Here is a 25,557-nt window from a genome sequence, read left to right on the forward strand (position 1 = left end):
TTATGGAACGAGGAATGGGTTTCCAGAGTCGAAATTGAGGGAGGGAGCGAATTCCACAGATTAGCTCCAGCCAGCGAAAAGGCCCTCCCCCCCCATCAGGATTTCCTAAACCTGGGAACTGTTACCAGATTCTTACTGGCAGATCTTAGCTGCTTGCCTGGGACATATCTCCGAAACAATTTTTTAATGCCTTCTGACCCCATATTGTAAAAGGCCGTGTGCACCAGGCACAGGGCTTTAAACACAATTATCCATCCCTAAGGGAGCCAGTGTGGACTTCTGATGGTAGCCGATACAGAGTGGAATTTTGGAAGGCCCATCACCAACCTGGCGGCGGCATTCTGCACGAATTGAAGTCGATGTTGGAGCCCCTTATTTATCCCTACATAAAGGGCATTGCAGTAGTGTAATCTAGAGAGCACATGGGCCACCACTGCCTGTTTCCGCGAGGGGAGGAGAGAAATTGGAAGATCTTCTTGAGAATCTGTATCATCCCGAAGCAGGGAGTAACTGTTCTATATATTTGGGGGCCCAGGGAGATGGAGGTATACACTAGGATGCCTAGATTTTTGGCACTAGTGTCAGGGCGAGGGCAGGATCCATGCGTGTCAGGCCATCAGGCCTCCGACCACATATACTCTTTGTCTGCGAAATTTAAGTCCCAGTTTTATTCCCATTGAGTCTTAGATAGTTCTCAACCATCCATGAAGCCACCGCCGGCATGCAGTTTTAAAAATTTGCTGCTGACGCTGCAACACTCTCAGGGATGGTAATCATGATTTGAGTGTCATCAGCTTAGAATAACACTTCTAGGCCGAAAGATCTTACCACCTTGGCAAGCGGGGCTACATAAATATTAAAAAGGGTAGGACTCAATGAGGATTCCTGGGGAACTCCACAGAATAATTGTTTAGGGGCGGAGAGGAATTGGCCCATCTTGACTATTTGTGATCGGTCCCTGAGGAAGGATGTAAGCAGATTAAGGGCAGGGCCCTCAATTCCTATTTCCCGGAGCCTCCCAGCCAGTCTAAGGGGGGAGATCGTGTTGAAGGCTTCCGTCAGGTCCAGAAGGATCAGTAAGGTGGTATGACCAGCATCAACCTGTTGTTGAATGTTGTTAAAAACAACGGATAACGCTGTCTCGGTACAGTGTTCACTTCTGAACCCATGCTGTGAGCCATCAAGCAATTGGTGTTTCTCCAAATAAGTACTTAAATGGAGGTTCAGGTGTTTCTCCAAACTTTTGGCTGGGACGGGCAACAGGGAAATAGGCCGGAAGTTCTTTAGTTCCGCAGGGTCCAGAGAGGGCTTCTTTAGGAGAGGTTTAACCACCGCAGTTTTCCATGCGTGGGAAATTGGCCAGAGGTAATGACGGCATTAAGGATTGAGGTCAAAGGAGGAGCAATGGCCTCCTTTCTTAATTTCAGGATTATCAGGGGGCAGGAATCAAGGGGGACCCAGATCTAATCCCACTTAACATCTGCTCAGTATCCTCTTGAAGTAGGAGAGGAAAGGAGGGCAAATGGCAATCCTTCAGAGGAGCTGCCAGAGAATCTGATAGAAGATCTGACTTTGATCCTCCAGCATTGGACATCTCCAAGGAGGAGTATATGTCTTTAATTTTGGTCATAAAAGAAGCTTCCTTTTATCACACAAATCCTGGGAGACCTCGGTGTTAACAGTAGCCGTAGGTGCTTGGAGGGAATTAATCACAGTGAAAAGTTCCCTTGGGGATTTTATGGATTCTGTCATCTTGGAATAATAAGTAACCTTTTCCTCATTAATGGCCAACTTATATTCCTTCAATCTAAGTTTGTGCAGATCCCTTTCGACTGAGGTAAGATCGCAGCGCCACTCTCTTTCCTGATGTCGCCAAACCTGTCTAAGCTTTCTCAGCCTTCCAGAGAACCATGGGCGACGGGTGTTTTCTGGCTACATAGTGCTCCTTAAGAGGGGCAAGAGAGTCCAAGGCCGCCAAAAGCCAGTTGGAGAAGTCACCATAGATAGAGTTGACATCCAAGTAAGGGAGGCAGCAATAATTGCTAAATTTATTAAGAAGGTCCTCCTTATTTATCGGGCTAAAGTTTCTCTTCATCTCCACCCTGTTCTTAAAATTAGTCTCTAGGGGCCAGATGTAGGTAGCCCAATACCCGTCGGAAACGGCCGATATTACCAATTTTCGGCCGTTTCTGACCGGTATTGGGCTATGGAAATGTAGGGGCTGAGAAAACGTACATATTCAGTCATTTTACCCAAGTCTGTTAAATTACAGAATCGGTAAATTTACAGATTCTGTAAATTTTACCGATTCGGTAAATTTACCATTCGGTAAAATTACTGAATATGTATTTTGAGATGTAGGTAGCATTTCTAACAGTGCTACAGGGCCTTTAGAATTCGGTATTTACCATGCAATACAATTGCAAGGTAAATTACGAATTCTTGTGTACATGCAAATCTGTGCATGTACACCTGTGCCATGTGGCTCACATACATGCCCTAAGGGCATGTATGTGTTCCACATGGCGCACAAGCCAGTTACAGGGGTGCAACAGGGTGTCAAAGTGACACCCTGTCCCCCTTAGCAAATCGGTATTTTTACCGATTCGGTAAATACCGGATCAGTATTTGCTATTGAATCCTATGGGCTTCAAGGCCCATAGGATTTAATTGCAAATACCGATTCGGTATTCACTGAATCGGTAAATACCGAATCTTACAGATTCGGTAAAAAATACCGATTTTTTACCTACATCTCATTTACCGATTCATAAATACCGAATCAGTAAAATTCGGTATTTATGAATCAGTAAATGAGATTTACCTACAGGTGAGATACTGGCATTTTCATAAGGAATGGGATGGCAAAATGATCAGACCAGGAGAGTGGAATAGGTCCATCACCTCTATCCTAGGGTCATTGGAGAATATCCCGTCCAAAATGTGTCCTCCCGTATGCGTGGGGCTCCTCACCAGCTGAGGGAGACCACAGGAGTCCATAGTTTCCAAGAAAACCTGCGTTTCAGTACATAGTTTTCTCCAAATGAAAATTAAAATCACCCAAGAGCGTTACATTAGATCTAGCCAGATAAGGCGCTGTTCGATTACTGAAGTCCTGATTGAACATTGCTGTGGGTCCAGGAGGCCGGTAGGTGACAACTCCAACAAAACTTTCAGTGGGTAGGACCTTCAAAGAAAAATATAGGGCCTAAGAGAGATCTGAGGGAGAGGTGAGGGCCTCAGTGAAGCACGAATCGATGTCTTTATAGAGTACTCCTACCCCCCCCCCACATATCCTCCCTTCCCTATCGAGTCTGGACAGGGCATTCCCAGAGGGAATGGCCTCCACGAAATCTGGCTCTGAGCAATCTTTGGCCCAGGTTTCAGTAATGAAAACCCAATCGGGTTTTCGAAGGGACACAAAATCGCTAAATTCTGTCGTGTGTTTGATCAAAGATCTGGCATTCAGGATATATCCCATAAAGGATTGTTTCAAAGACACTATTAGTGAGACGCTCCACATTATAAGTACAAAACAGATGCCTGTGTCAAGTAGGATATCAGCCCAATCAACTGCCACTCAAGTGCTTGTATATCCCTGAACTACTAAGCAATTCTACGCTAGAGTGGTTAATGTGTACAACACCTTAAATACTGGAATTCTTCAAATACCAGTACAAGCCCAGGCCTTGACAGCTCAACCGAGGTGTTTAAGGATACACCCTTCACCAGTAATGAAGAGACAGAATGGAGTTCCGTAATGAAAGACAGTGGATGAAAATCCTGCTAAGGGGTCCTACATATTCTCACAGATATATTTAGGGACTTCAAGAAGAGAATTGAGACAGTGCTGAATGGGAGGAAGATCAAAGAAAAGAGAGCTTCCATGGGATGAAGCTATATTCCTCCTGTGTTGTGCACACCCTCAGTCCTGTAGCAATAGTAAAGGCAACCAGGTTACTGAAGGGGCCACTTCACTCATGTCAGGAAGGACTTACCTTATGGTAATTTTGAACTTTGACACTGGGACACTGCTATCCAGTGACCAGTATAAGTGCTCTAATCCCTAAAACCCCATTTGGCATAGTTACTTTTACTATAAAGCCATTGAGTATTGTGTATAAACTACACCTATGGCATGCAAAAACAAATGACATGTAAACTGAAACACTATATTGTGTTATCCACTTTCTGAGACCTAAACATGTCACAGATGTAAGAAATTGTGTTATTAGTTGTGTGGCCTGCACAACTAATAGGTCCACAATTTCTCCGCACTGGGAACCAAGCTTCTCATTCTAGCACTTGACTCTCTGGGTCGAGAATGAGAGCAGTCCAAGGCCAAATCAGTGGAGGTGGTGTGGGCTAGTAATCACACATCCCTGGTATGCAATAATAACACTCAATAAATGATTTTTCAGTCAGTGCTACAAAAAGGAAAATTACATTTACTACAGACACACACTACTAAATACTCCACATTAATTTACAAATCTATGCATTAGAGAGATGGAAAAATATTATAAATGGCATTGCATAATCACATTTGACCCCAAAAGGGACATATAAACATAATGTAAGTCTATTGGTTTGGTCAAAGGTTCAAGATCAACAAACCACATGTTAGATATGCATTCATTTTTGGGAGTAAATGAAATAATCCATAATAAACATGTGTAAATGCACTTATTAATCTTAATGAAGCATATTCACCTTGGTCAATAATTTTAGTTTAAAATGTATACATGCACAAGACCTTCCTATACAGGGCCAAACGCAATATCTCAATGGACTCCCTACCCCAAAGTTACCACTGACCAGGCGTAGGAGATGGCAGCCCCAATTAGAATTGAGGAAGTAATCTCAGCCATCTCTAAGCTTAACCACTAAAATCCACAGGCCCAGACAACTTTTCTACAGCATTTTATAAAACCTTCTGTCCCATACTGGCTCCTATACTCACCAGAATGTATAACACTATAGGGTCAACATCTGCCCTCCCCAAGTCGATGCTCCGAGCATCCGTGATTGTGATCCCCAAAGCAGGGAAAGACAAATGGCAGTGCGCTTGATACAGGCCCAGCTCTCTCCTTAGCATTGATTTTAAGCTGTTCACGGGCGTCCTTGCATCCCAACTGTCGTCTCTCCTGCCTGAACTGATAGACCCTGACCAGGCTGGGTTTGTGCCCAACCGCCAATACGCAGACCACACCAACCTCATACTCCACATAATTGACAAAGCTCAGCCTTTCAACATAGAGTGATTGCTACTGTCAATGGACGTCGAGAAAGCGTTCGACAGAGTGAATTGAATGTTCTTAATGATGGTGCTGCAACATTTTGGGCTCCAAGAGAGGTCCATTGCGTGGCTCTTCAGTGGATACACCAACCCAGAAGCTACTGTCCGAGTAAATGGTTACACTTCCTCCCCGTTCCTCATACAGAGAGGGACTCGTCAGCGCTGCCCCCTCTCCCCCTTGCTTTTTGCCCTATATATGGAGCCCATGGCTCAGGGTAACCGAGAAAACCTTCTGGTCTTTGGTATTCGCTCTTGGTGGGACACACATACACTCAGTCAATATGCAGACAATGTCATAGTGACATTAGAAAACCCCCAGAACTCTATCCCAGTGATGCTGTCGGAACTGGAGCACTTTTCCAAAATCTGCTGGATTAAAAATAAATATCCATAAATCACTGGCCCTCAATCTTACCCTGAAGCCCTTTACACTTACCTCCCTTAGAAATGCTCTCCCTATTCAATGAGCCACAGCAGCAATCCCCTACTTAGGGATTCTTTTTGCAGCGTCAATACCTGACACCATAATGGAAGATTATACCGCTCTGCTCCAACAGGTTAGGGATGACCTACGTAAATGATGGCCGCACTCGCTGTCCTGGCTGGGCTGGATAGCATCAGTCAAAATGACTATAATGCCCAATACCTATTCCAGACCTTGCCTTTGGAACCACCCCCGGGCATGTTGCACGTGCTTCAGGAAGAGCTAGAAGCCTTTATCTGGGAAGGCAAGAAACCCAGAATGCGGCATGACCTTGGCTACCGACCTCCAACTGAAGGGGGCCTGGGGATTCCAAACCAACAGGATTACTACTTGGCAGTCCAGATCAGGGCATTCGTTGAATTTTTATAGACAGAGCACTAGCAGGGAGGTCACTATGGCAGATTCCTTTCCTGGGGTTGGGTTGAGGATATTTACCCAAAATCTGGCCCCAAGGGACAGAAAGAACACTAGACAGCAGGGGAAAAACTGCCCAAAAATAAAGAGGGTAGGGACGGATAACCCACCCATTGTGCCATGCCCCTGTCCAGAATGGACACAACAGTTTTTCTGACCCTTTGCACAGATTGTGGGTAAATACCCTCCACCCCTTTTATTACATAAGGCATAGAAAAAACTCCTTGGTGTCTAATGGTCTCCCCCCCGGTGGACATATTTGAAGTAAAGACATCCTACTTGCCACTCTGTGGGCAGAAAGATTATTGGGGCTTTTCTGGGGGTGGGAGCTTGGCACAATGTCTGGGTCACCCACCTCCTAACACCAATAGAACAACTGTCCCTGGTATCTAGTGGGCTTTCAGATTGGAGGTAAGAACCTCCTATCTTCCCTCACTGGGGGCAGAAAGACACTTGTTAGGGTGGGGGTTTGGCCCAATGGCTAGGTGGGCTACCCCCACCTCTTTTCATTATATAAAAAATTAATTCCTGCTGTCAAGTGGTCTTTCTGCCACCAGCGGAGCAGATTAGAGATAAAGACCCCCTATTTTCCCATGGGGGAGAAAGACTGAGAGGGTGAATATTGGGATCGGGGCTCGGCTCGATGTCTGGCCACACCCCTCTTACCCTGACAGTAATTAAAAAAAAACTTACTGTTCTGTAATGTGCATTCTATCCAGAGGGGCAGATTGGAGGTAATGACTTCCTATATGCTTCCCATGGGGAAACAAGACTGCTGCCTTATTTGTTGGGTAGGGGTGTAGTCCAATGCCTGGGTGGGCAGCCCCCACCCCGTGGCATTAGAAATAAATAAAAAATGCTCCCTTGTGGCTAATGGGCAGTTTGGAGGCAACTACCTCCGGGCAGAAAGTCTTTTGGGGCGGGGGAAGGGGTAGCATTAACCCATTGTATTTGGGGGGTTCCTCCCCAAATACTCTCCCTGGGGTTTTTGTGGTCTTTCTGCCCTCTGCTGGGGGCAGATTGGATGAAAATGCCTCCTATCGGCCCCATACGGGGGCATAGAAACTCCTGGTGAGCGATATGGGGTGGGTCTAGGCCTGATGCCTTAGCGGGCTGCCCCCCCCCATATTCTAATTCAAAAAACACCCTGGTGTATAGTGGGCTTCCCCCCCCCCCCGGGAAGATTAGATGTCATTTCATCTAATCTGCCCCTGGGCGGGCAGAAAGAGTTTTGGGAATGAAAGAGGGGGAACATTAGCCAATGACCATGGGGGGTGCTCCCCACTCCAAATAGAGTCCCTTTGGGGGGTCTAGTGGGCTTACTGCCCCCGCTGGAAGCAGATTCAATGAAACCTCATACTATTTGCCCCTCACTGGGGCATAAAGATTGTTGGAGTTGATATGGGGGTGGGAACTTGGCACAATGCATTAGTGGGCTGCCACCGACCCATTCCTATACCAGAAAACACACTCTGGTGTTTAGTGGGCTTTATGCCCCTCGGGGAAAATTGGAGGTAATTGCCTCTAATCCACCCCGGGGAAGAAAAACTTTTGAGGCTTGAGGCAGCATTTGCTCATTGCCAGGGGGTCGCTTCCACCGCAAAAATAGTCCCTGGTGTTTGGTGTGTGGATCCCTGCTTGAAGGTCACACTCCTGCCGCAATCCCTAAGCAGGGATATACTAGAGAAAGGTACAATTGGAAATAGATGATTCTCCCCTTTCCAATGATAGCTACCCCATCCAAATTGGTGACCATATGGGGCTGATATGCCCCAGAGCACCAATGTAAGTGAAAGTAAATGAGCTGATCAGCTTGTTTTTTATTTATTTTTATTTTAGGAGTATTTTATAGTGCTGACATGACCCGGAGGTATAAAAGCTCTTTACAGCAACATATACAACAGAATCATAAACAGTCACAGTACATTAATAAAGCCAATTCCAGGAGATGATGGACGGAGTGCTGAAACCTTTCAGACACTCACTCCCAGTCACAGATCTGGGTTGAATCCATCATCATTTTCTAGCTCACTTTGCCACCTCAGTTCAGATCCAGCTATATGCACAACAGTCTTGACCCTGTGCCTCATGGGAACAGTCCAGCCTGAACTTCCAAGCCATGATTTCCCTGAACCGGAAACAAGCGTCCAGGGACCGGTTTCTGGGTAACACCCTGCATCAGCCAGGCTAGCTTGAATACAGTGGCAAAGTGAGCAAGGGACCCAGGTCTGGGCACACCCAGCCAACTTAGGGCAAACAAAGCAAACACAAGGAGATGATGGACGTAGCACTGAAACTTTTCAGACACTCCCACTCTTGACTGGGGTGAGTGGTTGAAAAGTTTCAGCATTCCGTCCATCATCTTGTTGTATTTGCTATGTTCGCCCTAAGCGGTCAAGGGTATGCCCAAACATGGGCCCCGTGTTCGCTGTGCAACTGGATTCAAGCTAGCATGGCTGATGAGATGTAATACCCCGAAAGTGGTCCCAGGATTCCTGTTTCCAGTCCAGGGAGGACCTAGCCTGGCTGTTCGGGCTAGACTGTTACCATTGGGCACATGGTCAAGACTGATTTGCATATGGCTGGGTTCAAACTGGAATGGCATGGGGAGCAAAAGAACTATGGATTTAGACCCAGATCTCTGTACTGGGGTGAAAGTATGACAGTGTTCTGCATTCTGTCCATCAATTGTTGTTTTTACAGTACATTAATAAACAGAGATTCTAGAAAGATTTCAATTCAATAACATGTAGTAAATATTTGGTTCATGCAGAGTGGAGGAGTATGACTGAGAAGTTGAGGAACATGGACCGGCTATTGTCTTGAGGGATAGAGATGACGGTTGAGGAGAAATTATTTTAATTGTCTCTTGAAGCTCATGAAGGAGGGGCTGGTTAAGATATGTATTGGGTGGGAGTCCCAGATTTTATGGGTGTGGCCTGAGAAGGGTTGTTACTCTGGATCTTGGGGAGGTGAGAAGGAGCATATTGGAGCTTCTTAGGTTTCTCAATTGTCCTTCTTTTGTGAGTTTGGTTGCGAGATATTCTGGTTTGCTAGTGTGTAGGGCTTGGTGGGTGAGCAGGCCATTTTGAAACAGTGTCACGCTTCAATTGGAAGCCACTTTGTTTTGCAGCACGAGGTAATGTGGTCCCGTTTCTTAGCTCCTGTGACCATTCTTGCTGCTTCGCTTAGGGTTCTTTGAAACAACAATAGTCCCCGGAATGGGGAATATGCAATCAATAAATATGGACTCAGTTGTTACTTTATTCAAAGGACATGTCCAGCCGGACAGAGGTCTAATAATTACTTAATAAAGAATAAACAAAGGATTTCAACAAAACAGTACATAAAATGGGACACAAGCCTGTTTCCTACTTAACAAATACAAAACAAAGGAGAAATGAAACAACACAGGGGGCTCAGGCAAAGCTTTCCTTTTTGTTACACATAGGGAATACACAGTGACAAAACAAAAGAACAAATCACAGAGTATACCTTTACAGTTAAAATGAACACAAGTTTTTCCATGTATAAGGTGTTTTACAGTGTCGGCGGCGTTTCGATCCAGCAAGGGGGTAAGTGGATCATCATCAGGACATGGAATACATGCCTATTAAAGTAAGAGCTTTTATACGCCTGGGGAAGAAGATTTGGGAGGAAAAATACAGATCTCACAATTAAGGAGATGTTCACTAGAAGTAATGGGTGACAACGCTGCATGAATAACTCAGAGGAAATCATGCAAGGAACTGTGTAGTTCAGAAAAGGGTGAATTGACTGAAGCAAAGGAGAATAAAAGTCGAGTGTCTATCAAGTAGTGATTATATAGAAAGTGTTTCTGTTGTCATCACATTAATAAGACAAGGGCGCATTCATGGGCGGTTGAAGGTCCGTACAGTTAGAATAAGGTGGGCCATGCAGGTGACAACAGAAATGGAGAGAATAAATGCAAAGGAATCATATGTATATCCTATGAGGTAACATTTGCAAGGGCGCATTCATGAAGAGTTGAAGGCCCACACAGATAGAATACAGTGGACCATGCAGGTGGCAGTCAAACATTGCGAGTTGAACTTGTGCCTAGAAGCAATCATTCGAGATGCGTGATGGGAGAGTGGTAACAACTCCAGTGCAGCGATTTAAAACAAGTCTCTTAACCGCAAGTTCGAAGCAAATTGAAGCAAGGACAGTGCTTAATAACAAGATTACAGTTCAATTCTCAGTATCGCTATGCTTCACATAAGGTTCAATCAACCGACATACAACTTAGTGGCGCCAAGATTCGTGCAAATTTAAAAGAAACCAATTAAAATGACAAAATTTAATCATCCATCCAGTAAAAATCCGAGGTGGGTGCATACAACATAACGGCGCAGTGGTCGGGTAGGAATAATGACAGGCAAGGGAGGGAGTTGCATGTTGAACGGGTCGGGCGAACTTGTAGTGCGCATGCACGGTGGATTGGTCTTACCAGTGAGGCGGCAATAATTTAAACAAGAAACGGGTGCTGATATTGCATGGTGGCAATAGATTAAGCGGTGAGGGTCATGCAATACCTATGTGCTTATATCTTCCTTGTCCAATGCACAATGGTTTCTGCTGTTCCTAGAGACGGATAAGGAACTGAGTTAGTGTATACGTGGGGTGAAATGTGACAGATAGTGAAAAATAGTGAAAGTGAAAAGGGCTCACCGGTAAAGGCTCCAAGTTCTGGATCCCGAGTGGAGAAGGCGCATTTGTGTACTCGGGCGGCAGGGTCGCCTAGGGGAAGGATTGAGGGCATAATTAGCTGCTGCCTCTATGAGTTAGCAGGCATGCAAGAGAGCGCAAGGTTGTGTCTTACCGGTGATTCCGAAGTTAGCAGCCACTCGATCGCGGGTTTCTGCAGTGTGCTGGTGAGTTCTGAGCAAGGACCCGAAGGATCCTATTACTAGGGCGGGGATGACCCACGATTGTCCCACATGGTCAGGTGACTTGTGAACTAGGGACGGACTACAAGGTGAACAGCCACTCATGGTAGTGGAGACAGAGAAGGGACTGCTCGTGGTGCAAGGGTGGGTGCCATCTTGGAAGGTGTTGGGTAGAATAAGTAAGTGAAGGGAAAGTGTGACATTGCATAATAGACAAATCAGTTATGCAGCATGAAAAGGGCAAGTGACGACAATATTAATTGAAGCTATGTTAATGAGGTCCAGTCCTCTAGACGATTGAGGCCAGTATTCAAACTGTCCATTTTCAAAATCCATTTTAGTTCTTTCTTATTCAGTATTTTTGAAATGTCGCCACCTCTTGGGGGTAGTTTTACCACAGTGATGATTGTCCAATGAATATCATTTTCAGAGTGTCCATTTTGTGTGAAATGTTCCACCAAGGGTGCATTTTGTGTCTTGCATCTAATTCTACTCCGATGCTGTGAAATTCGTAAACAAATATTTTGGGTCATTTGCACAACGTATATTTTGTTGCATGGACAAAAAATGGCGTATACAACATTACACGTATTGTAATTGGTAAACATTTTCAACTCATACTTGATTTTTTTTAACACAAATTCTTTACACTCTATTCAAGTCACCGCAGTTGTTAATGATCCAGTGGAGGAATGACTCAAGTGTGCTCTCATTGCCCTTCCAGATCAGGAAGATAGCGTCTATATATCTTTTCCATTTGCCAATACAAGTATAGAAAGGATTAGTGTCATTACATTCAAGTGAGTCCATGTATAGAATGGCTAAGTTGGGGGCAAAAATAGCCCCGATAGATGTACCTGTCACTTGCTGGTAGAATTGATCTTCGAATAAAAAGAAATTACAGGTGAGACAGACCTCTAGAAGTTGGAGGAGGAAATTTGTGGGAACTGTGTGTGGTCGGGGTCTTTGGTTAGGTACGAGTTCCATGACTAGCAGGGAGTCTCTCTGTGGGATGTTGGTGTACAGGAACTCCACGTCCAATGTACACAAAATCTCACACTCGGGGTCAAATGGATGGTTTTCTTTAAGGTTGATCATGGACATACTATCCCTGATATAGCATTCGGTAAGAGGAACAAAGTCTTTAATAAAGTGGTTGACGTACTGTCACAGGGGCTCCTGGATAGAGACGTACCCGGAGACAATCGGTCAACCCGGAGGGCTGTCTAATCTCTTGTGATCCTTAGGTAAGGTATAGATCACGGGTGTTCGGGGTGATTTGGTGTTAAGAAATTCAAACTCAAGTTTGCTCAGAAAGCCTTCTTGGAGGCCTCCATCAGTGATTTGTCTTATCAGGGTCTGAAGCTCCTTGGTTGGATTAGAAGGTACCTTACAGTAATGGTCCGTATTGGACAGTTGGCGATTGAGTTCCTCCTTGTAATGGTTGATTTCTTGGAGCACAATGCCGCCGCCCTTATGGGCGGGTTTTATAACCGGATCGGTATTTTCACGTAAGGTGGTAATGGCCGCTTTTTCCTCTATAGAAATATTGTAGGGGATAAAGTGGTGTGCGTCAGCCAGGCGAGATGCCTCTTTCAAGACCATTTTCTCAAAAGTTATAATCTCATTAGGGATCATATTGGAGAAGGGGGAGAAGGTAGATGGGGGTCTGAACGGTGTATTGGATGTTCTTGCGGGGCTGGGATTCTGCAAAAAATAGACATGTAGTCTGATTTTTCGAAAAAAACCTTAATAGTTCTGATTGTAGATCCCAAAAATTAGGATAAGTTGTCGGAACAAAGGAAAGACCTTTGCTAAGGATTGAAATTTCATGGCTGGATACCACATGCGTCGAGAGGTTGAAAATGGGAATAGACATATTGTTGGGACTTAAGTCGGAGTCCGGGGCGGCGCTCACCATTGGTAGAACTTCTGCCTTGTCTGCCTCTCTCCTGGAGGGTTGTACCAGGGAGGTTGCTGTTTTATTTGTCCTCTCTTTGGGGGGGTCTGACTGTCCTCTCCCTAAAAAATGAGTATTGGGGTTTCTTGTGGATGTGCTTGCTCCCTCCCCTGCATCAGAATTGTCGGAAGACTCAGCTGAAGTGTCCGAGAACTCTACTAGGTTGTTTAGTCTGTTAAAACAGCCCCAGGGTCTAGAGTTCTGGGGGTTATTGTTATAGGACGTGTTAGTGTAGAAGTCCTTATTTAGATAGGGGTAGGCACGTTCTTGTGTGAAGGATTTGATGTCCTTTTTGACTTTATTGGATTTTTTATTCTGTTCTATTCGATGGAATTCTTCTACTGTTTTTTGTACTTTCTCAATCAGTTTTTTGGCTTCTGGGACTGTACCGCTATCCTGAATTTGTTTTTCAATGTCCTTGATTATGTTGGGTAATTTCTTTATTCCTCACTTGCAGTGTCAATACCTAACACTAGCCAGTGTCTGGAACACGTGGTACCTATGTAACTTAAGGTATTGATGTACTCTGATAGCATAAGTATCATAAGCTCTAGTTGAACAAACTTTTTCTTGTTTTTCAAGCTCCTCAGAGAGGTTGGTGCTATTGCCTCAGGGGCCTCCTCCGTACTAGTGAAAAGTGATGGGCCTTCACAGATCTTTTTAATATAGTCGTCTGCGTATAAAGGAGCTTTGTCAGACATAGAAATTATTATTAGACCTCTGTCCGGCTGGACATTTCCTTTGAATATAGTAACGACCGAGTCTATTTTTATTGATTGCATATTCCCCATTCCGGGGAGCTTTTCTGTTTAAAAGAATTGATTCCCAAGGTCCCTGGTCGACCTTTTTGGGTTCCCTTGTTGCTTCGCTTAGGGTGGCTCTCAAAGGGGGCTATGTGTGCTTTGGGTGCTCCAGTAAGTGTGGCATTACCATAGTCTAGTCTGGACAGAACTAGAGCTTGTGTTGTGGTTTTTAGGTCATTAAATGGTAGGAAAGGTTTGATTTTGTCGAGGAGTCATGTTGGACATCGAGTTGTTGATTTTTATGAGTTAGGACCGGTTAAGTAGAAATGAGGAAAACCATTTCAGAACCTTGACATCAACTCCGATACGCTTTTGAGGGGCATCTAAAAGTGACTTGTGATCAACTGTATCGAAAGCCGCGGAGAGGTCAAGGAGGACGACCAGGCAGCATCTGTTTGAGTCAAGGGAGATGTGAATGCCATCTATTATACTCGGTATAGCCGTTTCAGTGCTGCATCCATTCCTAGATCCAGACTGGTCTGACTCAAGTAGGTTGGAGTCCAGGTGTTGGCTGAGTTGGGAGAGAAAGCATTGCTCAAGGATTTTGTACTAGGAATGGAAGGTTGGTGATGGGTCTGAAGTTCTTGGGATCATTCTGGTCTGCATCAGGTTTTTTTAGCAGTGGGGTGACTTGGCCAGTTAGCCTTGTTTAAGGCAGTCGGGCATCACTCAAGGAGCTGTTGATGATCTTAGTCCATAGAGGGGTTAGGGTGCGATTGAGATTTTTAGCCAGGGAGACAGGTAGTAGATCTGCATAGTGGGGGAAGAGATGTCCTCTTCTGTGAGGCGTTTGAAGTCCTTCCAGCTCTTGAGTGCGGAGGAAGGTCTTGGGCACTGTTTTTTTTTGGACAGGATAAAGGGGAGGTGTCTCAGTATTGGGGATCATGGAGTAAACTATTGTTGGGTTTATCTCCGTTTTGGGCAAGGAGTTGCTGGATTGAGTCTGTGGGTGAAGGTCTAGGGAGCGGTTGATTTTTGTTATTTTCTCATTGAAGATTTTGGCCGGGTTGTCACATTGTAGTTTTGAGGCAGGGGTTTTTTATTTGGAAGATTTGTAAGTTTGATTCCAGATGATGTTGAAGAGCTCTTTGAGGCAGGTTTTAGCTTTGTCTAGGGTATTCTGGAAGAAGGTGGCTTTCTCTTTGAATATGTATATTTTTGTAGTTCCTGCATTCTCTTCTGAGTTGGACATGGTTGGTTCAGGATGGCTTTGCTCTCCAGAGTCTTTCAGCATCTCTGAGTTGCCGTCTTTCAGAGTTGAGGTCTTAGTTGAAGCAGGTTCTAGATGGGGTATCTCTGTCCTTTTTGTGTTTCAGGGGGGCTAGTGGGTCGAGGGCAGTTTTCATCATCAAGTTGTAGAGGGTAGTGAGCTTATCCGTATTGATGTTGTTGGTGTTGGGTCGGAGTAGTGATGATATTTTATCTTCCAAGCCAGAGAGAGGTAAAAGATTGATAGGTAATATGGGCTTGGTTAGGTGGTGCTGTAGCCTGTTTAATGTTAACCACTTGGATGCTAAGGGGTGTGCTAGGAGGACCATTGAATTTCCATTGAAATCAATGGAAAATCCATGACGAGCTGAGCTCGTCATGAGCGTCGAAGGGGTTAAATAGAATGATGTGGTGGTCTGACCAGTCAATTGGGAGAATATTGTTGATGCCCATTACTTTATTTCTGGCTATGATGGAATCTAGAGTAGAGCCTTTGCTGTGGGTTTGTCCCTTGAAGTATTGGATGAGATCTTTGCTGAGTAGGAGTTCAGTTAGTGACTATATTAATGTGTCTTTCTCATTGTTCGAGTGAAGATCAAAATCACCTAGGATAATGTGATGAGGGTTAGAGAGGGGGCAGTGTGTTAGGAGGTCAGATAGTTGTTCCCTGAACATGGGAGTGTTTTCTCGTGGGTAGGAGAGTTTACATTTTGTTACTTTGTTGTTTTTTCATGTTAGGTTGGTACTGAGGTATTCAAATGTTGAGTAGGAGAGAGTTCTTGTTTCAGCTATTTTGATGCTATTCTTATTAATGATAGCTATGCCACCGCTGCAATGGTCTAATCTGCCCTTTTTGATGATAGAGAAATCTGAGGGGGACTAAGCGGTCAAGGATCGGATAAGATGATTAATTGAGCCGGGTTTCGGTGATGAACGCATTGTCGATGTCATAGTTTAGTATGGCCTCAGCCAACTCTGTTGCATGTTTGATTTCTGATCTACAGTTTATTAACATGCACTTTACCTTGTAGCTTGTGATGTGATTTTGGGAGGGTGGAGCTAAAGGTATAGCAGTGAGTTGTGATGGTGGTCTTATACTGCTAGGTGGGTTGATGTCTCTGCCAATTCCGGTGATCACCTGGATGTTGGAGTTCGGGGTTCAGGCCTGTCCTAAGTTCGTAAGTCTTAGCAAGATCCATAGCCTCTCTCAAGGACATCTTACGGCTCATTCTTTTTGGGCTGTGATGTTGGTTGCTGAGAGGGGTGGTGCTGCAGCTGTTCAGTTGGGATTTGGGTAGCTGAGAGGGTTCACTGATATTTATGTGGGAAGGTAGTTGAGGGTGTTGGGTGGGGATAGAGGAGGTTTTAGTGTTAGTAAGGAGTTTTTTTATGTCCTGAGTGATTATGTGGGAGGAAAGTCTCAAGTTATTTTTTCCACGCATGTTAGGCTCAGGGTGGAGAGGGTGAGGAATTGAGGGGCAGGTTAGTTTGGAGATGTTGGTTAGGGCTGGGGGTTGTGGGGTGGTTGGACTGTAGGAAGTGGTTACCCAAGCGTCTTCCATTGAACTGATTGAGGGGAACGTGTTAAACAAGTGTACTAGAGCTTTTTTAGTAGTGGTTTGGGTGGTGGTTGGGCTTATATTGGGGTTATCAGGAGTGGGTAATACAGGGTTAGTGTGCTGAGTGGGGTGAGGGGGAAAAATATAGGGTGGTGTCTTTAGAAAGGAGGTGGGGTCGAGAGGGATAGGGATGGATGGTGTAGGGGCACATGCAATAAGGGTGGAGTGTAGGTCTGAAATGTGCAGTGTGTGTGCACTTATGGTAGGTTTCATGAGTGCTATTCTTTGCATTGAGTTCTGGGGGGTAGGTTTGGTAGTGGTTGGATAGCTGGAGGGACTAGAAATGGAGTTGCATAGCCTAGGGAAGAGGAGTTCAAACTGGCTTAGGTTAAAGTTGTTGGCTTGAACCATGACTTTGCTGTTTTTGTATCATGTTAGGGTGACATTGCCTCTGAAGGCGGGTGAGTTGGAGATCAGCAACTTTAGGCGTGGGGGAGGTTGGTGGCATAAGTAATTTGGGGGTGGCTTCCTAGGTTCTTTCTCCATTTAGCTTGCTGTGGGTGTAGAAAATGAGATCTGTTTTTGTTTTTCCTTTGGAGGTGTTGTGGTCAGCTATGAGTGTTTCAGAGAGCTGCTTTAGTAATCTGTGCTAAAATATGTTTGTGGCATTGGCTGAAAGTTTGGGGGGTAGGTGATGGAGAATGAGTGTGAGCCGTGGGGTTTCAGGTTGATGTGATGTGTAGGGGTTGAGGGTGTTGTGGTGATCTGGTGGTTGATGTGTATTTTCTGACATTTTCCTCGCTAAGGGAGTCGTGTGGAGAGAGCCTTCAAGTTGAGATTCTTGAGTGACGGGTATCTCAAGGGATATTGGAACATTATGCATCAGCAGGGGGAGATCCTGATGCAGTGGGTGGCCCAGGAGAAGAGGGAAGTTGGCAGAAAGCTTTAAGTCTAGAGCAGTGGCAGCTCGCAGTGGGAGTGGTGCGGCGGGGGGTGGCAGGGTGGGGGTAGTGGAGTCTGACATACGATGTCCATGAGTAAAGCAAGTAAATAAATAAATAGAACTATTTTTTTTGCGCTCACTGCATCGCCAACTCGGCGATGCAGCGAGCGCAAGTAAAATAGTTTTGTTATTTATTTACTTGTGGACGTCGTATGTCCGACTCCACTACCCCAACCCTGCCCCACCCCACCCACCAGCCCACAGCATTCCCACTGTGAGCCGCCGCTGGTCTAGAGCTTTGCCAGTGGGTGGGTGTCGTTTGGGAAGGTTTTGAAGCGAAATCCCACAGATTTGACCATTTCAAATTGGAGCAGGTACCTCAGGCAATTTCAGAGAGAAGGGAGTTGTTGCCAATGTTAGCGTGAAAAAGCTTATAATATGTAGATTGCTTGTGGATAAATGTAGGTCAAGTAGAAACAGGATTGCAATAGTAGTATTGAGTCAGGGCAACAAAAAAATAGTGAGGGATTAGAATTCATGTCCATTCGAGGAAGGCTGCTCCTTTCTGAGATTCATGGTGTTGGACTTTTTTGCAGGTTCACCCCCAGCCTTTTTGCCTTTAGCCTATGGCATGGTGGTAGTGATTTTAGGCCTCTGAGCACTGTAGCACTGTGGCCCAGTGTAAAGTGCGAGCGCACTCTGAGTGAGTGTGCTGAGAGTGGCCTGCCACTTCCATAGGAATGCATGGGGGATATGTGTGTCCATGGTAGTTGCTGATATGTGGGAAGTGAAGGGTCAAGTTTGTTATGTGCGAACTCGTGAGGATAAATGCTGCGCAATGGTGTGCTCAGATTTATTGTGTCGAGTGGAGAAGTGCCACTTTTAGAAGTTGGCATTTCTGTGTGCTGTGAGGTGTGTATTGCCTGTCTGACTTGTGAGTGACAGGGGCTGGCTGGTGTGGTTGGCTCCAGGAGCCAGGATGAGTCTGCCCGGTGGTGAATAGGGAGAACTGCATGTAGATGGGAGGGAGGAGTTGCACCTGTGACCAGAATAGGGCTGTGCCTTCCCTCCACAATGCTGGATCCACCCCCTGTGGTGTGTCTGATGTCCCTGGCCTCCCTTGTGAATAGAGAGGGGAGCTGAGCAAAACAAAGTGCTCCAGACCAGTTGCATCTGGTTCTCCCCTTGCCTGCACCTTTTAGACAAAAGATTTTTGTGTATAAAAGAAAGGGCTGTGACCCCATGAAAATGTTCTTGGCTTAGACTCTACCAGGGGTGCGCTGCTGCTTGGGCACAGGGGGAGGCTTGCCTCCCTGGGCCCTGCCCTGCCCCTGAATGCCTGGAGGACTTCTTGGGGTCACCCTTGCCTTGTCTGAGGATGACTGGGGGACTTTTCCTTGACCTGGAACCCTTTTGACTTTTGCCCTTAAACCCTCCAGGACCTTGCTGCATCTTTTAGCGCCCTGAGAGCACTGGGCTCATTCTTCTTGTTGGCCATTTAAGAGGGAATCCCCTAGTGAGGGATTCCCCCGTGATACCTGCCTGGCGGGTTCCCACCCCGCTTATTTTCGTGTTTACTTGCAGGTGCCCACCCTGCATTATGCCCGCTTATTTTTGTACTGAATTACGGGTTCCACCCCGCTGATTTAATTATTTTTATGCGCGGGTGCCCACCCCGCGACTTTGCCCATAATAATACGGGTGCCCCCCTGCTTTCTATTTTCGATCTCGAGGGAGCCTACCCCTCGTTTTGCCCCAAGTAAGGATCACCGCCATGACCCGAGCCACACATCAAATCCCTTCCGGGCCGCTGCCAATCGTGACCCGGAAGGCAGGCAAGGCCGTGCCTTTTTGGGCTGGGCTTCTGTGATGGAAGGGAAGCGCTGAGGAGAGGCCGGCGAAAAAGCTTGTTGGCGGGGCTCCGGTGCGATGAAGGGAGCTCCGCAGTGCCAGCCGTGGTGATCGAACGAGAGAGCCCCGAGGAGTGGGGACTCTTCGGTTGCACTTTGCCAGGATACTCGGTGAAGTGGAGAGGATCCCGGCACCTGTCCCGAGTCTGGAGGAGACCTCCCCCACAGTCGAAAGAGAGCCGGGTGAGTGGGGTGGCTGAGGGGAGGTGAGAGCAAGGCACTGATGCCGGTGCCCATCTTCTGAGCAGCCCCACCTGACAGCGGGCCGCTCCAACGCGAGCATATTTGTTTAAAGGGCCCCAGTAGGGGTCCAGAGGGCACTGAGGTGCCGGGACCTTATTTCTGTGTCCATCAGCCCCGATGGTTAGAGGGTAGCTGCTACATGGGCCCTAATGATTTACAGGGCCAGAGGAGCCCGTGTCCTAGAGGTGGCCATTTCCTGAGGGGGCACATGATTGTTTTTTGGGCCTCAATGGATCCAACATTTGGCCCCATTAGTGTCCGAGCCTAGATGGCTCCAAAGTGTAGCAAAGCTGTTCTAAGGGCCAGTGAGAGCCCATGCCACATTTCTTACTTCCCAGCTGCCAAGCAAGTAGTGGGCAGCTGCACCGTTTAGGTTCTTCTTTATTTCAGGGACATGTCTTTTGGCTCCAGGAGTGAGACGCACGCCTTTGCCCCATCCCTACCTTGGCCTGGACAGCAGCGCAGCACTTAGTGCCAGCTGCAACGTTTAGGCCCTTCATTGAAGATTCCCAGCTGTCCAACAAGTAGTAGGCAGCTGCCATGTTTAGGTTTGCGCCAAGTGAGCCCCCCGTGACTGTCGCTGCACTGGCAGCGTGCCCTGCCTTTTTGGACAAGGGCATCTGAGCCTCTTATAGATGGCCAGTTGGCCCAGGGGACTATTAGGTTTGTAGGGCGCAAGGCCCTGGTTTACTTTTTATAGGTGCCTGGAAATGTGATGTTTATAGTATGTGTTATGCACCTTGATTTATGCTTATAGATGTGCTTTTAATGCTTGTTATGTGTTACCTATTGTCTTAGGTCTTATTGTGATTCTCTACTGTGGTCTAGGTGTGATGTATTCCCTATCTCAGGCTATGTTATTAAGTTTCTTTCCTAATGCGAGTCATGTTTAGAAGAGTAGAGTTCTCGCCTTATGTGATACTGTGCCTCTTATGATTTATGTTACAGGTTGACGCTGAGTATAGTGTCTGCCAGTGATTACTGGCTGTGTTCTAAGTTCCTGATATAGTCTTTCCTTTACTATTTTCATCACATGACAATCTTGACAGTGTCCCACGTGGCCCTGTCCTGTGTAAATACTCACCTGTAAATATTGCCTGTGCCAGTCGGCACAATGCATATTGTGTGATTACTATCTAATGTGTTTTACTATAATACAAAGGCTATTTTTATATATTACCTTGTGTGAAGTTCCTTTTGTGGTGTGCCTAGTATGCTGTTACTTGTGTGTTGTGCAAATGCTTTACACATCACCACCGGGATAAGCCTGACTGCTTGTGCCAAGTTACCAAGGGGGTGAGCATGGGTTATATCTGGCGTGTAACTCCCAAGCCCTGACTAGAATGGTGGTCTCTGCCTGGCTTTGGCGAAGCCACAGTTGTGTTGGCTATTGTTCAGCAGTTCCTCCGATCACTGTTAAGGAGAGGGGGTTCATCGCCTGCAAACTGTGTGGATGTAGGGGCAGGTGGCTACACTGTTCGAACAAGGTGCTGCGAGGGTCCAGCAGAAGCCTTGCTGTGCACGACTGGTGAGAAAGGGCTGGCTGGCTGGATGGCGGAGTTAAAATCCGGGGATTTGCACTAAAAGATGATCCTCAACATAGGAGCAGCTGGCGAGCCTCCTACTCAGTGGCCATCTTGATTCCTTTTCACTTTCAATGCAATGACGTCAGTGCACCATAAGTGGCGATTGTAATTGAACAGGAAAAAAACTGCCTTGGTGCTGGGTAAGTTGTTACCCGCCAGCTAAGGCTAAAAATACAAAAAGTAAATCCCAAAAGTAAACTTGGAACTTTCTTGGAACCCAAGAGGTTAATTGTGAGTCTAGCTTCTCCTAGAGATAAAAATACACACATTTATGAACTAGATTCTAACCAGATATTATCCATTTTAAAATGAAGGCCTACATACGCTGCAGTCAATCTAAACATGAATAATGCAGAGGTAATACATGTGTGTTTATGTGTTGCTATATTGCACAAACATGTAATATGAATAAACTTGCCATCAATCATTATTTTAAGATAGACACAGAGGCTAATATAATCCCTCAGTTGAGGGGCCACCTCTAATGGGTAATAACTGGTGGCCTAGTAATAAGCCCCAATAATACCCTTCACTGGCTTCCTATTAGAAAGCGGATTGCTTTTAAAGCGCTTACTTTGGCCTTCAAGGCACTTCATGGCACAGGTGCATTCTACATCCAGAAACGGATTTTGTTCTACCAGCCTTCTAGGTCACTCAGGTCATCCACTTTGGCTTTGGCAGTTGTACCAGCGATTCGGCGTGCCCGGTGTGGCGGCCGCTCCTTCAAGCGTCTGGCACCACAGTTGTGGAACACTCTGCCTTTGTCTCTCAGGACAAATGGCAATCTTTTAGCATTAAGGAAAGACCTTAAATATTGGCTCTTTGTTCAGTAGGTGCTCTGTTTTGTTTACCACCCATCTGTACCGCCGAGGGTTTTTTGCGCCAGGACACTCCACGGAGTAGCTGAGCGCTATACAAAACTCTCCGTAACATAACATAACGTAACATAACCACAGCTGGTATTACCAATACATTGCAGTATCCCTTTGCATTGACTGGGCTATTATTAGTTTATTGTCTGGAATGTGTTACCACATTGTTTACAACTTGATTTGCTGAATTCCAACTGTGCTGATGCCATATTTCCACTGTTTTTTAAAGTTGGATATATACCTAGTAACACTGGATCTCTTGAAATCCTGTTTCAAACAAAAATCAGATTAACTATGCTCTTGGAATTGGGTCCTTAATGTGTGATCTATATATTTTGCTTTTTATTCACAGCTTCTTCCATATAGTGTGTTCAATGCAACTCTCATCTTGTTTTTCCTGCCTCAATGTTGTGGTGTTTTGTACTCTCATCTGACTGACTGCAACCTGGCAGTGCCAAAAGGGCTGGTGTTAGACCTGATAGCCTTTGGTTTGGTTGGAGGAAGATGTCCCCGACCCCCTTCACTTACCTGAAAGGGCAAGGGTGTCTCCTCTCTCTGCTGGCAAGAAGCAGGATTCCATCTGTGGGAGAAGGGGTAGCGAGGCATTCAATATCATTCCCGCAATTACTCCAGCCTCTGGCATGGCACAGCAGGGAGGGTGAGACTGGAGAGAAATGAGCTAATCACAGAGGGTGAAGGAAAGAGGAAAAGGGCAGGAAACAGGACGTCAGGCAGGATGAGAAGAGAAGATGGAGGGTGTCCGTAGAAGAGAAGGAGATCACATGGGTAGCCCGGAGCCGAAGGCTAATGTTGCTGAAACCCAGCAAGTTGGGCAGACGGGTCCGAGCCAGTTGGAGAAAGCGAGTGTAAGATAACGAGATGGAGGAAACTCCTGAGCAGTGGGGCGAGTAATAGTGAAGCTCACCGGAGGATGTTGAAGGACCACTGCAACTCTGGAGAATTGCGGCTGAGTGGGTGAGTCAGTACGGGATGGGCGGCTCTTTAGGTGGAAGAATTAAGGTAGGGGAAGGGGGAGTATGGAATGGGTATTCTTTATTTTGTTTGTAGTTCGGATAATTCTTTTTTCTTTGGAAAGCCTCCATATGTGATCTAAAGGAACAATAGCCTAGTGTACGGTGTGAGGAAACACCAAACTCAGACTTTTCTGACAGGGAGAAAGAAACGCATGCATTCTGGTTGAGAGATACCTAAAAATGGTCTAAACTGCATAGTCTTTCGTTATCACCTCTATTTTTCTAAACTAAGAATCTTTCCGTGTTGTGGTTATAAGGGAAAGGATTCCTATGAGCACACTGGTCTTGTAATTACACTGCACAGCCGCTCCCTTTAACACTCCTCGGCCCGAACACCTCTTCAGAAAAACAATGTGGTGGCGGGTAGATACAAAAACTCCTAGGAAACCTAATCAAAATACTCACCGCTGATTTATCTTCTTTTTGCGGAACCTCCGGGAGGTGCCATTCAAATTCAAATTCAAATTTCAAGGCTTTATTCGATTTTCACATATTAAAATCATAAAAGCAATTCATACAAAAAATATATTCATACAAACATACATAATATTTTTTTTAAAAGGTATTAAATCCATTGGAATGATTCAATCGAATAGTGGATTGTTCATAATAAGCTCTGTTGTTTCAGAACACTTTTTAAAAACATTGTCATAGTCATTATGCATAGAGGGTTTCCCAATAGTTGCAAGTTCAAATACGCAGGCCTACACTGCCGCCAGGCCCCACCTCTCAAATATTGTTTTATCCATCTGGTGCGTTCCTTCTTATACAATTTGCAAAATAGAACCAGATGGAAAGTGGTCTGGGAAGACACCTTGTCACATGGGCAAACAGCCAAAGTTCTGCTCCAATCATTTTTGTTTGGGAATTAAACTATATGGTGAAAAATATTAAACCGGAATCTAGTGAGGATAAAACGTTCAAACCCCAAAGTCACAAGGCTTAGGTAAGGTTATATTTTGTAGGTAGTCAGCAACAGCTGGTGGTCGAGCACAGATTTTTTGCTGACTTCACTTCCAAACCTTAGGATATTAAAATGCTCCATACATAGTTTTTTTAGAGCTTTCTTCGGGATTTCCCCAATAGATTCGGGATTGTTGTACCATTCTGGCCTATCAATGTCCATTAGAACTCTCCTAATGTACTCAAGCCATTTAATACGTTTTACATTGTCTAAGGCCATGACGTCGCTGATTATTCCTCGATTTAGTCCCAATTCTGGTGTCGCCCAAACTCTGCGCCAGAGTAGAATTGGCTGAGTTCTAATCAGGTCAGTCAGATGTTCCATTCCCAGTTCCCCATGGCAATTGTAGACCGATGTACTCTTCGGGAGGGCCAGAAGATATCTTAAAAAGTTATTTTCTACAATTTGGAGCGATGTTACATCTTGGTACCCCCATACACCTGCTCCATACAATGCGATGCTTCTGCATTTTGCCACGTATATATTGAGCATAATTTCAGGTTGTTTCTTGCCCAGTTTGCTTGCAAAATGTTTTATGGCCGCTATGGATCGCATGAAGGCTAGAGTTCTATTTTTGACCTCTGAAACCCAAGCCCCGGATGCCTCAATTGTAACCCCTAAATATGGGAATGTTTTAGTGGCTTGTACTTGGAGTCCCGCTACGTCTAGTTGGTTAAACCTTTAGGCTTAAGGCCCCTTGCTTCCATGTAGTCTACATATTTGGTTAGGGCCCTTTGAGCTCCGACCTTCGTTCTAGCCATTAATACGGCATCATCCGCATACAAAAGTGAGAAAATCTGCATCCTTCCATACTTTGGTGAGTCAATATTGCAGGCTCTCAATTCCTTCTCTAAACTGTTGGTATGTAATGAAAAAAGGAATGGGGCCAGCACGCAGCCTTGTCTCACCCCCTTTTGTATGCGGAAAGACCCGGTACATTCCCCCCCCAGTCCAAACCTGACTTTAGCGGTAGCATTAGAATATAATTGTCTCAAAAGAGAACAATAGCTGGGTCCACGTTCATCTCCTCTATTATTTCCCATAGTTTGGTATGTATCACACAGTCAAATGCAGAGGAGAGATCGGCAAAAATTGCATATAGACAACCCTCTTTTGCTCTAGTATACTTCCCTTGTAGCAGGGTAAAATGTAACACTTGTTCGACCGTACCCATCCCAGCCCTGAACCCATATTGAACGGGTGTTAAAATATCATTTTCCTCTGCCCATGACTGTAGTTTATTCAAAACCACTCTACCTGCGATTTTCATTAATGAGTCCAACAAAGATGTGGGTCTATAATTTGATGGGCTTTCCCTATCTCCCTTTTTGTATATTGGGATTATTAATGATTCCGCCCATGTTTTT

The sequence above is a fragment of the Lissotriton helveticus genome, chromosome 2_1 (assembly GCF_964261635.1).
Source record: "Lissotriton helveticus chromosome 2_1, aLisHel1.1, whole genome shotgun sequence".
Classification (NCBI taxonomy): domain Eukaryota; kingdom Metazoa; phylum Chordata; class Amphibia; order Caudata; family Salamandridae; genus Lissotriton; species Lissotriton helveticus.